This window comes from Dermacentor andersoni, chromosome 3, assembly GCF_023375885.2.
Source record: "Dermacentor andersoni chromosome 3, qqDerAnde1_hic_scaffold, whole genome shotgun sequence".
Taxonomy (NCBI): domain Eukaryota; kingdom Metazoa; phylum Arthropoda; class Arachnida; order Ixodida; family Ixodidae; genus Dermacentor; species Dermacentor andersoni.
The window spans coordinates 87,549,775-87,566,675 of record NC_092816.1 but is presented as its reverse complement, the minus strand read 5'-3'; positions in this window follow the sequence as shown (position 1 = coordinate 87,566,675).

Below are 16,901 nucleotides of genomic sequence, written 5' to 3'. Positions count from 1 at the left end.
AGCACCAGGCCGCTTGCGTGCTTGCACCTATTTCACCAGTAGGCACCTAGCGGCAGCATTTGTGTGGCTCCCACAGCAGCGGCCAATACTCGACTATTTCAACAAAGCTGTGGTTGAGCAAGAAATAAAAATAATGTCCCTTCCTTAATATAACCAGTAGAGAGTTTGCACTGGGTTCGTCTAGTCATTTCTCTTTGCCCGTCTGTTTCGTGTGTCACCAAAAGCATGGATATGAATAGGTACCGACTCGCCCAGCTTTCCGTTCTTCCTTTGCACTGTTATACGTCGCGCCACCTGTGGCCAACTTGAGAAGTCATATTCTGCGGAGTTGTAAAATGCCTTCAGAATATTTGGACGTCTTGACTTACAAATCTGGACAAATGCATAGCGTTTCGAGTGTGCCACCATGTCACCACAGCGCACACAACCAGCGGCAGCTAGTAATGTTCGTTCGGCTCCCTCCATGGTCTCCCTGCCGTAACGCAGTATCAGCTCCGGACGCCGAGACGTTTAGGCATCTTGCCAGCCCATTCGATGCTAAGTCAACATTTACGTTCGCAACTTCCGTGGCAACTTCCGAGCCCCCAGTGTTTGTTTTCTATGGCGTGTGAGTGCTTCGCTATGTCGCGTTTTCTGATGCTGCAATCAGGCGATATTCAGCGGAATCCTGGACCCGATACAGCGGCAGTCTTAGAGGAGCTAAAGAAATTATCTTCTGGGCAATCTAAACTTCTCTCGGAAGTCCATGATCTTAAACATCAGCTCCTGGCAACGACTAACGCCCTGATCGAGCTCAGTAGACGTCTAACTGCCAGCAAATTGAGCCCTTGAGACAGCAGCTCGGAACGGCGCAAACCAACACCGCTGAGACGGTCCATCGGGTTTGTAACCTTGAAACTTGCCTTGATGATGCCGATAACCACTCTCGGCGCAATAACTTGATCTTTTAAGGTATTACGGATGCTAACAAATCTGAATCATTTGCAAAGTCTGAAGAACTGGTCATTGGGCTGGGTTTTGATCAGCTAAATGCTTCCCTATAGCCAATAGAAATCAAGCGAGCGCATCGCCTTGGTCGGTACATACCTGGTCGTAACCTGGCCATCATTGTCAAACTTTCCTTCATTAAAAGAAAAGAAGCCATCTTGTCAAATGACCGCAAGCTTTAAAACACTTCGTACAGCATGGGTGAGGATTTTTCTAAGCCGGTACAGAACACGCGAAAACATCTAGTCACTTTTGCACGAAGCCAATCAGCTCCTTTTTCTCTTCGCTTTAAAGCATTATTCATAGGTTCAAAACGCTACATTTTTGATCGGGCGTCCCAATCCGTGAAAGAACTATAGCTACCGCGTTTTCACCAGCATTCGTCTTGACGTGCTCTGCCTGCCCGCCGAGAATCTTTTTGAATCTCTGTTATTTTTACTAACATGAAACTTGCTTCTGAAAAAAGAACAAGCATCAGATATAGTATTTTCGTCTTGCAGTGATCTACTTATACTAACTGAAACATGGTTTACCAATGATGTCGCTCACGATGAAGTTCTTAGGGAACTACCGAATTTCGACGTCTTTCGTAAAGATAGGCGGGGTACTCGGGGCGAGGGTGTTCTTATCGCAGTAAAAAAGCATCTAACGTGCTCCACAGTCAATGTGGCCACTGACCTAGAAATTATATGGCTCATCGTTCGCACTAATCCGCAGCTACTACTAACATCCCCCCAACAGTAATCCTGACTTCCCCCGCGATCTCAATAACACCTTGAACCATTTAACAAAAAAATTCCCGAACGCTTGCATGTTGATTTTGGGGTATTTCAATGACCCACATACAAATTGGTCAAATCATTCTAGCACAGTAACTTTATAGGAGCTAGAGAATTCTCAGATATCTGCCTCAATTTCAAGCTCTCCCAAATCATAACACAACCAACGCGCGCAACTCGTGGCTCGGCTAACATCTTAGACCTCATATTAACCACTCATCCTGAAAGCATGTCCTCCTTTATCAACCTACGCGGAATAAGTGATCACAAAGTAATCAATGCTGTTTTCCGATTTTCACCTATAGTACGTCATTCGGATGAAAAAACAATCCGCCTGTACGAAAAAGGGAATTATACCACGATAAACAACGAACTAGTCGCATTCTATCAATCATTGGAACTAGGTTTTGAAAATCGCTCGATACAAGAAAACTGGCTACTCTTCCAAAATAACATGACTAACCTCGTTGCGCAGTTTATAGCAACTATCTTACTTCGTTCTAATCGCAATAAACTATGGTTCACGAACGCACAAAAAAAAAACTGGAAAACAAAAAGAAACGTCTATTTCGCTCCGCTAAACTGAGGCCAAGCCCTGGCTCCTGGGAAAAAATACTACGTATCTGAACGCGCCTACCTGATAGCTATCCGGCAACAGAAGGACTCTTCATTCAGACCTGCACCGCATGCTCAGCAGTAGCCCAAAAAATTTGCCGGGTTATCAATCCCCAGTCATCCCCTGGTGTCAGAATTTCAAAAGATGGTGCAATTTTACCTGGTATTGACTGTGCCAAACTGTTTAATAATGCATTTTCACCTGTTTTCACTACCGAACCACACATGCCTCTTCCTGTTTTCCCTGTTGCTATCATATGTCTCCAATGCCGGATATTAAAGAGCTTTACTACGCCAGCTAGCGAGCCATTTCGGCTCGTCGCGCCGTATGCCGTATGCAGGCAGCCGTATGCCGTATGCCATATGCCATGGCCGACAAACGACCTGTAGCCGCCGACCTGTAGCCGCCGCCACGCTCCAACAGATAGCGCCGCCGTCGACGCCGCTGCCGTCGCCGCTCGCTCCACCAGATGTGCTCCGCTGGGGTAGAGGGAGAGGAGGTGTCGCCTCGCGGCGATATATATATATATATATATATATATATATATATATATATATATATATATATGCGCTTCGCCTCAGTGTATTTTCACAGCGGGAAAAAGACGCAACAACGACACAACAAAGTGAGGAAGAGACGACGACGAGCTCAAGAGACGCCAGAAAAACGCGCCGCACGACTCGAGCAGCGTCGTAACGAATATACGGCTAGAAGAAGCCGTGCCACGTCCCGGAGTGACTCTTCAACTGCGGAAGAGACCACTTTGAGTTCTCGAAAGCGTCAGAATGAGACGCTCCGTAGACGTTACCTGGTCGTTACCTAGCCTAGACGTTACCTGGAGAGTGTGTCTTGTTGTGTCTATACAATAGAGCTAAACCAAACGCTTGGCCACAAGCTAACACCACAATCGCAGCCATGAAGCTCTTGCTTTCGCAATTCAACTAGGTTTAACCAGAGCTAAACCACAGGCAATTTTTAGTTTTTCAGCATATGGAATATCCGCACTCATTGATAATCATAAATTATCCTCATCTCGTGGTGTTGATTATATCACTTCAAAGCTTCTAAAGAACACGAAGAGGATATCTGCCATGTATCTGACCCTGCTGTATTCCCAATCACTATCATCAGGCACGTGGAAAAAGAGCAAGGTCGTTCCAATTTACAAATCATTTAGCCGTAATTCACCCTTAAATTATCGTCCAATATCCATAACTAGTATCCCCTGCAATATAGCGGAACACGTCATATACTCACATGTAATGAATTTTCTAGACAGTAATAACTTTTCCATCCGTCGGAGCATGGCTTCCGTAAAGGCCTGTGATGTGACACTCAATTAGCTGCATTTCTTAATGACCTACACTCAAATTTCGATATTAACACTGTGACTGATATCATTTTTCTTGACTGCAAAGGCATTTGATAAAGTAGCTCATCAACGGTTACTCTTCTAACTTTCTCGCTTGAACTTCCACCCCAATGTTCTAACATTGATAAGAGAATTTCTTAGTAACCGATCACAGTGCGTCAGTGTTAACAATACTACCTCAGAATTTCTTCCCGTAACATCAGGCGTATCTCAAGGGTCAGTTCTAGGTCCCCTCCTGTTCCTAATATAGATTAACGATCTTCCATTGCATGTTTCCTCTCATTCGTATGTTCGCTGATGATTGCGTTGTCTCTCGAACTATCACTAAAAGTAATGACTGCATTTGTCTCCAAAATGACCTTAACAACATTACAGCCTGGTGTGATCACTGGTTAATGGTCCTAAACACTAATAAATTGAAATCTATGTCAATTTCCTGCAGCCGTAATCGGCATGATTTTCTCTACGCAATAAATGACATCCCAATCGACTCTGTAAACTAAATCAAGTACCTAGGTATTACGATCACGCATGATTTAAACTGGTGCTCGCATACAACTAACATCATATCATCTGCTAACAAAACCTTGGGATTTCTGAAATGCAACCTTCGCAATGCTCCTCAACAGGTAAAATTACTCGCATATAAAACACTGGGTAGGCCAAAACTCGAAACCGCATCACCCATATGGCATCCTCAACAGATTTACCTCAGCAACGCATTAGAATCCATACAGAACCGCGCCGTAAGATACATTCACTGGTCATACTCATATGATATCAGCGTATCATCATTAAATGTAGAGTCTGGTTTGGACACGCTAGCGCACCGTCGCCGTATCGCGAGCTTATCATTATTCCATAATTTCTACGTCAGTTCACTTCGCCACGCAACTTACATTTTACCACCTTCACCCATATCACTACGCACAGGCCACCCACTAAATGTTGCTCGTCTAGCGCACTGCACTGTCACCTGCTCGTCATCATTTTTTCATCGTACAGCTAAAGAGTGGAACGGCCTTCCCCACCACGTCGCTTCCATCGTCACCTCATCTGCCTTCGTGGAAGAAATAACAAATGTTCTCACTGTAAAATAACATAGTGGGCAACCTCGTGTATTTTTGTACACCCACCCCTTATCGAATACCCCGCAAGGGGTGTTTAAGGTAATAAGATGAAAAATGAAATCAAATGTAAAAAAACTACCTTTACTTATAGACAACCTCATCCGGTAATGAACTATTCTTTTGTTCCCACGCTCACGTCCGCACATCATTTGACGGCGTTGTATTACATAGTTGCCAATTCCTTACGACGACATCTTATTTCTAAACCCGCCGTGGTTGCTCAGTGGCTATGGTGTTGGGCTGCTGAGCACAAGGTCGCGGGATCGAATCCCGGCCACGGCGGCCGCATTTCGATGGGGGCGAAAACACCTGTGCACTTAGATTTAGGTGCACGTTAAAGAACCCCAGGTGGTCGAAATTTTAGGAGTGCTCCACTACAACGTGCCTCATAATCAGAAAGTGGTTCTGGCACGTAAAATCCCATAATGAGTTCATCTTATTTCGTATTTATATTGCGAATATAACTATTTTCTTTGCCCAATTGCATGATGTCATCGATTTGACCTTGCCAGCGCTCTAAAAAATAACCGCAATATTTTTTAATATTCTATCTACGGTGGTATCGGCACGTGCAATGTGCAATAACAGTAAAGAAGAGTCTTATGCGCCAGTAGCAACTGTGTTATCATTTAGTTACGAAATATTTCGTTTAAAATGTTCGCCTTTAGCCATTTTTACGTTGTTGGGTGTACGTTTCAATCGATCCAGTGTGGCCAATCCCCCTCATGGGTACGAGCCATGTGTTGAGGCGACAACAACCACAAAAATGCCCTGAAGAATTCCAGCATTTGATGACTTACAGTGACGACTACAGTTTTCCCAGTTCCTAAGGAATGGGTAAGGCACCAGCCTTTTTTTCGATGGTCAGTGGACCATGGGCGAGGCCAACACCGTCCACTGGTAGGGCTGGATATGCGGTCAAGTTAACGTGTCGACTGGCTATGCACACAGTAATCAAGCTTGGCTTTTCTGGACTATAGTGAAAGCACATTGCTCTTTCATATCCAGTTATCCGCCTTCATTCGGCTAATCTGTTCATCAAGGTAATGCACTGTGTGGACAGCGCAGGAATAAAAAAAAGTCCAGATAGATTGAACGCGCACAACATTTAAAAGATAGAGCAAACGCCTTGAGTGACCGGTGAAGGAATCAACAATAATATCGGGGGCCTCTCGTGGAACACTTGATCGAGAGAAATGCGAAAAACTTAGGTGGAGTCCCCGTTGGTTTGTTTATACGGCACTCGTTTGTGTTTACTCTGGTGGTGTTGTAGTTTTTAAAGCGAAAGCTTTACTGGCCGCGAACTAGCGATTTCAAGGTGGCCGTGCTCCGAAGAGGCACGTGACGTCACATCGCGTTTCTCGTCATTGCGTTCGCCTCCGCTCGTATCGCCAGCTGAGTCGCATGCCTGATAATATGTCGGATGATTGAAAAGGAGCGCTCGCGTGCGCCGCAACCATAGTTGAGGCGGCAGTATGGACGGCGACAATTCTAATAAGCAGGAGGAGGCCTGGAATCTACATCGGAACGATATGAAGAGGAAGCGAATCGCCCAGGAAACAGACGAACAGCGCGCCGAGCAACTGGCTAAACGCTGCAACATAGCTAGACAACCAGACTAACCTGGACTTAGAGTCAAGCTAAACTAAGGCTAACCGTGCTATGCCTTAGCTTTCGCTACGTATATCCTGGCATGACCGAGCTAAGCCACTGCGAATTTTTTGTCAGAATCAGAATCGGTTTTTATTGAGATCATTAGAATGATCACAAGTTGTTAATATTCAGGAGGAGGTCCCGGAGTCAAAGACTGCAATGGGACCTCCTTTACAAAGTAAACGTAATAAAACAGAAGTACAGCAGTTTTCAACAAGTTGTTAAAAAATTACAGGTTTTAGTATGAATACCATGATTGAAGAATTACATATGAATAAATGTCATGAAAAAAGGCACTGTAACACAATCTCGTTGACAACTGATGAAGTAACTGCGTAGATGACGTGACGAACACAGTAGAATTTGTTAACTCGAATGTATATGTGAGGCAGAAACAGAAACCTAACGGTATGGCAATGAAAATGAAATGAAGGGACCCTGAAAGAATGGTTATGAGTATGGACTAGGCATCAGTATTCGACAGAATGTAATCTTTTAGTTGTTTCTTGAATTCGTGAATTTTAAGTGTTTTTATGTAAATTGGTAGTGTGTTCCAGAATGCGATAGATGAAAAATGGACGCTCTGTTTGCCATAATTAGCATGTATTTTAGGTAAATTGAAGTTCCTATTTATTGCAAACCTGGTAATATTAGTATTTAATAGAGAAGACTGTGGTAACAAGCTATCGCATCGTGTGTGATTGATTTGATGGAACAAAAAGGTACCTAGATTATATTTAACGAGTTGTGTGACTGTAAGAATGTGATTAGTTCGTAAAAGATATGAGGCGTTGTTATTATATGGGCTAAATGTAATTATCCTAATAGCCTGATTCGGTAGAATTTGCAATGAGTTTAAATGGGTTACGTAAGTGTTTCCCCAGCAAGTAACGCAGTAATTAATGTGGGAATGAATAAATGAAAAGTATAATGATAATAATATTTGATGGTCAAATATGTTTCGTGCTTTTAGAAGTACCCTAATCCCGTAGGTAATCTTCTGTTTTAGTTTGGTTATGTGTTCAGTAAATTTAAGATGTTTGTCTACTTCTATGCCAAGATAATTGCATGAAAAACTTGCAGGGATAGGACTTCCGCCCAATAAGATAGGAGGAATGGAGTGACGTGTTCGTTGGTGGGAAGTGAATACAACAAATTTTGTTTTAGACGGGTTTATCTGTAGCTGGTTAGTTTGGCACCACTCCATCAGGCTGTGTAAGTCGCTATTAAGGTTAGATACTAAGGTTGTAATACATTTATTGGAATTAGTAATAGTAGTATCATCTGCATAAAGTATACATTTCGAAAAGGACAGGCAGTTAGGCAGATCATTCACGTATATTAAAAACAAAAGCGGACCCAATATGGAACCCTGGGGCACACCAATATTAGTGAACATGGTTTTAGAATGAACGGCTGAAATGGTTACTACTTGCATTCTGACTGTTAAGTAATTTTGTAGTAACAAGAGCGCTGGGCCGGTGATTCCCAATGATTCAAGCTTACGAAATAAGATGCGGTGATTTATTTTCTCAAACGCTTTGCTTAAATCTACAAACACTGACGCTGCATGATTCCCTTCATCGATAGCTAGTTTTAGTTGATCGGTTAGAGCAACGAGAGCCAGTTCGGTCGAGTAACCCGAGCGAAAGCCGTATTGGAGTGGTGAGAGAATGTTAAATTTTGTAAGGTAATTAGTTAAACGTTTTTCTATTAGCTTTTCGATTACCGTATTTTCCGGTGTATAAGACGCACCCGTGTATAAGACGCACCCCAATTTACCCACTTAGGCTAGTCAGGGTTAATTAAACACGCTTGATCGACCATCACCACTCAACCACTGAGCCACCGCGGCGGCCTGTGAGAAGTTCTTAAGCAACGCTAAGTGATCGCAAAAGGCAACACTCACGCCATACCCGCCCACGTTTTAGCAAAAAAGAAAAAAAAATACGACGAAAGAACTCTCCCATATGTCCATAACAACATTTTATTTTTACTTAAAACCATCGAAGTCTTCATCTTCGGATGCGCTCTCAAAAAGCTCGCCCATTTCTGGAGGCAACGCGGCTGAAGCATTCTCTTCATACTCAGAACCGCTGGTCTGATTGTCGTCGTGCTCGGTTGGCGATGAAGCTAGCAGGCCAGCCTTCCGGAACCCTGCAGTTATGGTTGCCACTCTAACAGCACTCCAGGCCTCATGGACCCACTTCGCAACTTCGCTGTAAGAAGCGCGCCTCATGCGTCCAGTTGCGGTGTAGCTGTGCTCGCCTTCCGTCATCCACGCCTCCCAAATACGTCGCAAAATAGCTTTAAAGCTGCGGTTGACGGAAATATCCAAAGGCTGTAGAACCTTCGTCAAACCACCGGGTATTATTGTAGGGGTACAGTTCTTCGCCTTGATTTGCCTCAGTGTCAAGTCAGTAATGTGCGCCCGCATGCTATCCATAACCAGAAGGCGTTTCCGGGAGTGAAAAAATCCATCCGGGCGCTTCGAAAAGCACTTTTCGAGCCAAACTCCCATCATTTGCTCATCCATCCAGCCCTTCTGGTTAGTTGTGACAATAACACCAGGCGGAAAGCTTTCTTTTGGCATCGTTTTCCTTTTAAAAATTATCATCGGCGGCAGCTTTGTTCCGTCAGCACAGCACGCAAGTACGACAGTGAAGTGAGACTTTTCGTGCCCAGTTGTTCGTACTGTGACAGTCTTATCACCTTTCTGAGCGACACTTTTTGACATAGGGATGTCAAATGTTAGAGGCACTTCGTCCATGTTTACGATGTGGCTGTCGATGATGTTGTTCTTTTCGACTTCCTTCTTCACAAATTCATGGAACTTCTCCACTTTCTCTCCGAAATCGTCTGGTAGTTGTTGAGACATTGTCGTTCGCGCTCTTATTGACAAGGCTTTGCGCTGCATAAATCTATAGCACCATGACGGCCCACCAACAAAATCAGCGGCACCGATTTCACTCGCCAAAGTGCGTGCTTTCAAGCGCAACTGCACGGTTGACAGAGCCCTACCTTGAGCCCGTTGTTCAAGAGCCCACTTGAGGAGCCGGTCTTCAAGTTCAGGCCACCGCGCCTTCTTCCCGCGGTCAGCCTTCTTTCCGCTCTTCATCGCCTGCAGTTTGGCGGACGACTGTCGCCACGTGCGAATCATCTTCTCGGTGACGTCGAAATGGCGGCCCGCAGCCTGATTTCCGTTTTCGGTAGCATACTCGACCGCAGATAATTTGAACTTTGCGGTGTAGCTCTTGCGCAACTTCGGTGGCATACTGTAGTAAGACCGAGCACGACAGGTGTAGGTAGTGGAAAACACACGCCGAAGTCACCAACGCAGACGTAATACGTACACGGTTGCGAAGTTGCAAAGAATGACTAAAAAAGAACGCCGGCTTGGCTTGTCTTGACAATGTCGAGAAGCGCGACTGTCGCCATCTTTGGGAATTTCACATTACTTTTGCTTGCGCCTCCGAAACGACCGCGTGTTTGCGATTCTGGAAGTCGTCATCCCCGCCGTTTCATGATAAAGTTCACCTAAAAAAAGTTGCGCACGGCGGTCCCCGTATTGAAGTATTAACCGTGCTACTACCGCATCATTGGTAGTGATATTTTTTCGGTGAAAAAAGCTTGAGCATGAAACTGAGTAATTTCTGAACCCGCAAAAAAAAACGAAAAATTCGCATATAAGACGCACCCTTGTATAGGACGCACCAGCAAGATTTTTGGAAAAAAACCGCGTCTTATACACCGGAAAATACGGTACCTTACTAAAGAATGGTAATGCACAGATGGGGCGATAATTGGAAATGAAAGAGCGGTCACCTTTCTTAAAAATTGGTGTGATCTTGCCTTATTTTAGCTCTTGTGGGAAACTGCCTGATTTAAACATGACGTTGATTATGTCTGCAAGAACATCACTTATTAGGGGTGCAATTAATTTTATATGGGAAGGGTGTAATTTATCGATGCCGGCGCCGGTTATTTTCATGTGGTTTATAATGTTTAGAACTTCCTGAGATGTAGTTGGAAATAAAAAGAAAGAATGTGGCAGGCGCTGGGGCAAGGGATTGTCATGCGCAGGTGGCTGTAGCTCGCTGCTAAAGAAGAAATCAGCAAACGCATCAGCTATTTCTTTGGCGGTCTTGTATACCATACCCTAATATGCAATTTCTGTTATAGCTTCGCGATTATTTGCCCTGTTTAAGAAGGAGTTAACAATTTCTCATGTCTTTTTTACGTTTTTACCGCATTCCAAAATTTTCCTTTCGTACCGTGTTTCTTTAGCTTTTTCCAATGTGGCAGAAAGCTGGTTAGAAAACTTTTTGTACCGAATGGCTAAATTCTTGTTAAATGGTTGTCGTTTGGTTTTCTTATAGAGATTATCCTTTTTGCGCATTAAAGCTAAGAGCTTATCTGTTATCCATGGATTTTGAGGCGACGCGTACTTCTTGCATTTAACTTGAACGGAATGACGATCAACGCATGACTTAAGCATAGAGATAAACAGTGCAAATGCTTTTTGTGGATCATTTGTAGAAAAGATGGGGGACCAGTCAAGGTTCGACACGGCGTCAAGGAATGATTCCTTGTCTAGTATAAACTTCGTGTACGTGAATTTTTCGGAGCCATGAGTTTAGTGAAAATTTAGAAATATAGGATAGTGATCAGTTATGTCGGTCATCATAACACCTGCGTCTGGTGGATATGCCAAATTTGATAATGCATGGTCAATTAATGTACCTATGGGGTGGTTAGCACATCGTGTCGGTATCTTAATTAAACATTCATAACCAAAGCTGTTAAAACAATCAGAATAATGTAAAGAATTAGTAGACGCACTATCATCGAGGTTAATGTTGATGTCGCCTATAATTATTACATTTTCGTTTTCATCTGCTAGCAGTCCCATGACTTTATGGAGAGCAGTACAGAAGTCTATTGCTGATGACGAGAGTGAACGATATATGCAACCAATTATTAGGTCTTTGTTGTCTATGTTAAGGAAGTCATTTTTAAGTTCAATACAAACGTCTTCACAATTAGTTACATTAAGTTCAAGATCGTTCCTTCTGTTGTAAGTAATATCTGAATAGATGTACAGCGCTGCGCCGCCATGGTTGCTGAACGTACGATTGGAGTATTCAGGAACAAAACTAGAAAAACAGAAAAGGTGTTTATCGTGGTCGCTCAACCAAGTTTCAGATACTCCGATGATTGAAAATGGGAAGGTGAATGAAGAAACGAGATCGGAGAATTCATCGAAGTGCTTGCGCAGACTGCGCGCATTCAAGTGCAAGACAGATCGCTGATGATTTGAAAGAAGATTGTTTAACTGGTTAGCTGTGAGATAGGTCGAAATTGTGAGACTTGCCTACGGGACAGGCGTGGCGCAAAGGTAGATTAGATTTAGGTTATTACTGAAAGGTCGGATTCGGTTGCGATGCGAAAGACGCGGCTTTCAGTTGTTTTCGGGGCCTTGATTTGAAAGTTTTCTGTCCACAGAAATCTCTAGTTCTTCGTTTTTTTCAGACCCAAGGCTTTGGAAAAGAGAGCTTTGTTTTCAAGTGTTAAATGTTCATTAATGAAGACAGGGTTCTCTTTTGCTGTTGCGAGGCCAATATCACTCAGGCAGAGTCTAGCTTTCCGTGCTTTCGCGACGAACTCGGCTTTCTTCGTTCTCGAGCAGAAGCGAGCGATGATGTTTTTATGTTCTGTTTTAGTAGGAACACGATGAACAACGTCGAGGTCACTGGCCGTTACTGGGCAACCAATTTTGTTGCCAATAGTTTGTATGACTGTCACACAGTCCTCTCCTTGCGTGCAAGGGATGCCCTTAATCTCGACATTGTTTAATCGAGAATATTGCTTCAGTTCGCCAACTTTCTTTGTGAGAGTGTTGTTGTTTGCTTGTAAAGCTTTGTTTTCGGATTTTAGCTCTTTGTTTTCGGCGCTCAGCTTTTCGACGAGCTTGCTTAGAAATTCCACGCTAGTTTCCGAACTATCAGTTCTTTGCTTAAGTTCTACGACGTCTATGCCCGAATTGCTCGCCCTGAGCAGAAAATTCCCAAAAATGTCATCAAGAAGTTTTTCGCTTACGTTTCCAAGCTTGGATTCAATGTCATCAATTCTTTTGGCAAGCTCCGCATTTGTAGGCATTGTTCACCGACCACACCCGGAAGGCCGCACGAGACGACGCAAGCTTGGCAGTACAAGTTAACACAAGTTCGGCAGCAATGTTTGGCAGCGGCTGCAGCAATATTGGAATCAGAAATGACAACGATACATACGCATATGACTAACCTGCGGATACAAAGAACGTTGGTCAGTCTGTGTTCCTGTTGCCACAACCGCTGCCAGAATAAGGTGCCGGTGCCGCTGCGCCTCCTTATATCCTTTTCTCACGGTGGGCTGGTGGCGCAAGCGCAACGCCGGTTCCGATAGCACCGAAGATTCTTGAATGGCACAGCTGCTGTAGGCCGGGACAGACGTGGAAGCAGATAGCGGTACGTTGGTCACGGGGAGTGGAAGACGACGACACAAGCCTGCGGATACAAATAACGTTGGTCAGTCTGTGTTCCTGTTGCCACAACCGCTGCCAGAATGGGCTGGTTACGTAATTCTATACGTTACGTAAACTCTTTGTGTTTCATTTAAAGAACCTTATCAGCCACGGGCAGTTTTAGTCCATGCCACGAGCTTAAGTTTCGCGTAAATCCCGCCCCAATACACACGATACACATAGACATCCTCAGGAATATGCCCTACTTATTATTTTGTTATCTACAGCTGCTAATACTCAGCACTCATTTTTGAGTCGTCTGGTTTTCCAAGGGTTTACGCTTTGCCAATCAGCGCTTCCAAACGTACAGCACGTCGCTCAGGCGTTTTGATATCCACATGATGTTTCTAGACGCCTTCTTGAAACGCGACCTTCGTGGGCTGAGAAATATTGACTCTTTTTGTTACATCTTCTACTTCACTCCCTCTCCTCATTGCCACAATGTTAAGCTCAGATTCTCCTAGCCCATAAATATTGTGCCTTGTTTTCTTATAGCTGGCTATGTGGTAAACTGTCCTATGGACCTTTCAAGACGCAGCCTCGTTCATCATCCACCCCGTTTTAACGCGACAGCGCTAAGGAGCTCGTGTCGCATAAAAGTCGGTGTGGTCGGCGTCGTTGCCGGCGGCGGCGGCGCCGGCCGTGAGCGAAAAATCCCGGAAGGCAATTCATAAATAAAAACAGCTTGCAAGATGGACTGGGTGGAAATCTAACCAGGGTCTCCAGAGTGTGAGACGGAGACGCTACCACTCAGCCATGAGTTGGATGGTTCAAAGCGAGACAACAGAGCCTCTAATGAATGTGGTGTTGCCTTAGAAACGTGCCGTAGAAAGTTATACTGCGGTGTATATCGGTAATTATGAGCATGTAAATTGCAGAAGTCGCAGTTCAACGAGTAGCGAGGTATGTTTCCGCTATATTTCTTCTGCGCTTGGTGCACATGCAGAGCCATCTTGCGGCAAACACAGACGACCCCCTCCTCGCTATGTACGGCGCTGCCCCGACAGGTGGCGCGCCACTCGCCCGCTTCTCTCCTTTGTCTCGTTTGAGCGCATTGGAGCAGTGCGGGGACCGGTGCGAGGATGCCCCAATATTCTAGTCACCATTGCTTCGTCCTTCAGCGTTTCAAAGCGCACACACGAGCGGAAGCCTCGCGCCAACCAATCTGGGCAATCATTTTGTGATCGAAGGTTTCCGATGCCTCTCGTTTTCGCACATTGGCACCCAATCGTTCAAAAAACTCTTCCTCACCCTCTCCTCTCCCTGTCCATCCGGCAGATGGGTCGTCAAGTTTCGCGTATTTCGCGCCCTTTCCCGTGCTGGGGGAGGGTTTTCAGACGTTAAAACGTCTTTAGGGTCCGCGAGCCATTCCTGTATATTTTTCTTTAGCATTCAAACATAACAGTGATAAAACTGGAAGCAAATTTAGCTGCTCGTTTCATAACCTACTAATCGCGATATAGAAGTCGTTTGAGAATGCAATTCTGTCCCGCTGCTCTCTACCTTTAACATACCGTTGACAAAAGAAGAGCGTCCGGCAACCAAGGGCACTGGGGGAAATAATAGACCCGGTGGCCAGGTCTTTTGCTCGTTCTCTGCAATTCGCTTGCGCTACACTGTGCGTAATTCAATACCAACTAGTCCAAGGGTTTGATTAGTTTGCGGCTCAGTTGCAGAGATTTGATGATTTCTAAACAATTTGTGCATAATTTTTCTCAATATTATCAATACAGAATGTGCATGCCCCGTCAACTGCTTGCGGCACTATAGGCGTTAATATGCGCGTACCACGGCCCCTCTCTCTTGTCCCACTGACAGCGAGTTACACCTGACAAATGAACATTTTCCCCACTTCACTCTGCGGAGAAACTAAATACTCTGACTAGCTTGCTAACAAATGTGATGTCTGCCTTGATTCTTTACCAATCATGTCTGCTATTTTTTTTTTTCTTTTATTTGAGAAAGCTACTATTTTGTTCTTATCCTATCACTGCAGAAAGAGTGTTTTTTAATGCTAGTAACCGAAATGCATTTCACTGTGAAATATTTGCCAATAGCATTGGATTAAATTCGTGGTTTACCTTCCTGCACGTAAGAGACGTAACACGCGCGTTTGTATTCGTTCAGCAGTCGACCCAAGCGGGATGTCCGTAACGTCTTTGGCATCGGGCAGTACATCTGGATGGTCGGACAGCTCACGTGAGTAAGCTCCACAGCAGAAAACATTCGCAACGACAGTGCACTGGAACGAAAAAGATCGCATACTTCTTAATTGAAAATTCTAGATCTGACCAGAGAGTATATTGCTATACGCGCATTTACTTCCTTAGCAATAAAGTGGTAGTGGCTTCACGTCGGGTAAGCTGAATGTAGCTGAAGAAGCAACCAATATTTTGTCATAGATTGTCATCTGAACCCACCGCTGTCAGAGCTCTCTATGAATCCTGTGACAGAGTATACTGGTGTTCGGTTTTGACCGATACCAATATTAACATAAGAATTTTGATACAGTGTGTCGAAACGATCAGGAATGTAACCCGATGAATGTGCCAGAGCGAAACTTTCGTTAAGAACTTAATCCAAACCTCAACGTACGAAGTCCAACCGTATATGAATCCAACCTTGATGTAAAACGGAACAAAAAGCAGCGGTTATCCTTGTTTGAGAAATAACCTCCGTGTATACGTTGACTCGCGTATCTATGGCATGGAGATGTTATGGGGAATAGCAACTTATTAGTTCGGGCGTCGTGCTCCAGAAGGAGCATGGCTACAATCCACAAAAAATTATCCGCGACGTAGGGACACAGGGGTGAGCTTTCTCTCCATTTTGCACTAGTAGTAACGAAGCATCTTCCACAAAATTAAAAAGAATTTTAAAAAAAATTTTGCCAGTAGCCAGTAATTTCATTTCGTCTTTACACGTATTTATTAGAACTGCAGTTGACTGCTGAAACTATACAACGCGTAAAACACATGCCTGGAGACATGCGCACCAAAACTAAGATGCTCTAGCGGACAAGATGAGAAGCAATAAATGAAAGAGCACATATTCTTGTCAAGATAACACTGACATGACTTATGAATGTTTCCAGTACATCATAACGCGTTATTTTATGCATCAATACGTGAGAATCCCCCTTCGCAACTAGGTCATGATAGAACGCGTGCTAGACGGCTCTAAGCAGTCCAACGCTGGTAAAGGAGTCCATACCGTTCTCGAGGTTGGTGTACATGTTTCTGACTATTTATTCGTCCAAAAGTTGTGTCAAAGGCCACCTTACGTCCAACTGCATGCGATGTTCAATTAGCCGGCTTTGCATTTACTCTCCCTCCTAACAAATGAAAAAGGACCGTTCTATTTCTAACCTCGATCTGTTACCAAAAGCAGCAACTTAATAAGATACTGTTCGGGGGTGAGTAGCAATTCCAAGTATACGTCGGCTTTCAGCTCATCGTACACAGACGAGAGCGCAAAACAGGCAGAACTTCCATAGCACTGTGCCGTTCTGCTCGTTTATTTTCGATTTCTTGTGTGTGTGTTCTATGCAAGATTGAAAGTTAGCACGGAAACATAGCAAAGGAAGCTAAATAAATATGGTCGCACTTTCACCCCCAAGGCTAAGCACTGAGGACTATAGCAAAATGTTAGACAACCACCGGAACTAAAGGTTTGTAGTAATATTATGTTACTAATTAAATTACAAAGTACGGTGTTGCGCGCACATAGGCAAAGATGAAGAGATCTCGCTCGATCACCGCGAACGCTTACAAGGCTGCGGTGAAGAGCGCTGGCATGGTGG